This window comes from Camellia sinensis, unplaced genomic scaffold (genome assembly GCF_055761805.1).
Source record: "Camellia sinensis isolate YWXY unplaced genomic scaffold, ASM5576180v1 Unanchor6, whole genome shotgun sequence".
NCBI lineage: Eukaryota > Viridiplantae > Streptophyta > Magnoliopsida > Ericales > Theaceae > Camellia > Camellia sinensis.
The window spans coordinates 13970001-13971561 of NW_028129474.1; positions in this window are offsets into that span (position 1 = coordinate 13970001).

Consider the following 1561-nt stretch of genomic DNA (forward strand, 5'->3'; position numbering starts at 1 on the left):
GGCCCGCATGCCATGCCACGGCCTCGGCCCGCATGCCATGCCACGGCCTCGGCCCGCATGCCATGCCACGGCCTCGGCCCGCATGCCATGCCACGGCCTCGGCCCGCATGCCATGCCACGGCCTCGGCCCGCATGCCATGCCACGGCCTCGGCCCGCATGACATGCCACGGCCTCGGCCCGCATGCCATGCCACGGCCTCGGCCCGCATGCCCTGCCACGGCGTTGCCCAACATGCCATGCCACGTCCTCGGCCCGCATGCCATGACATGCCACGGCCCGCATGTGTTGCCACGGCGTTGCCAAACATGCCATGCCACGGCCTCGGCCCGCATGCCATGCCACGGCGTCGCCCAACATGCCATGCCACGGCCACGGCCCGCATGCCATGCCACGGCCTCGGCCCGCATGCCTTGCTACGGCGTTGCCCAACATGCCATGCCACGGCCTCGGCCCGCATGCCTTGCCACGGCGTTGCCCAACATGCCATGCCACGGCCTCGGCCCGCATGCCATGCCATGCCACGGCCCGCATGTCTTGCCAAGGCGTTGCCAAACATGCCTTGCCACGGCCTCGGCCCGCATGCCATGCCACGGCGTCGCCCAACATGCCATGCCACGGCCTCGGCCCGCATGCCTTGCAACGGCGTCGCCCAACATGCCATGCCACGGCCTCGGCCCGCATGCCATGCCACGGCCTCGGCCCGCATGCCATGCCACGGCCTCGGCCCGCATGACATGCCACGGCCTCGGCCCGCATGCCAGGCCACGGCCTCGGCCCGCATGCCATGCCACGGCCTCGGCCCGCATGCCTTGCCACGGCGTTGCCCAACATGCCACGCCACGGCCTCGGCCCGCATGCCATGCCATGCCACGGCCCGCATGTCTTGCCACGGCGTTGCGAAACATGCCATGCCACGGCCTCGGCCCGCATGCCATGCCACGGCGTCGCCCAACATGCCATGCCACGGCCACGGCCCGCATGCCATGCCACGGCCTCGGCCCGCATGCCTTGCTACGGCGTTGCCCAACATGCCATGCCACGGCCTCGGCCCGCATGCCTTGCCACCGCGTTGCCCAGCATGCCATGCCACCGCGTTGCCCGTGGTGCCATGCCTTAGCCTTGGCCAACATGTCGAGCCACGGCCTTGGCCAACATGTCGAGCCACGGCCTCGGCCCGCATGCCTTGCTACGGCGTCGCCCAACATGCCATGCCACGGCCTCGGCCCGCATGCCATGCCACGTCCTCGGCCCGCATGCCATGCCACGGCCTCGGCCCGCATGCCATGCCCCGGCTTCGGCCCGCATGCCATGCCACGGCCTCGGCCCGCATGACATGCCACGGCCTCGGCCCGCATGCCATGCCACGGCCTCGGCCCGCATGCCTTGCTACGGCCACGGCCTCGGCCCGCATGCCATGACATGCCACGGCCCGCATGTCTTGCCACGGCGTTGCCAAACATGCCATGCCACGGCCTCGGCCCGCATGCCATGCCACGGCGTCGCCCAACATGCCATGCCACGGCCTCGGCCCGCATGCCTTGCCACCGCGTTGCCCAGCAT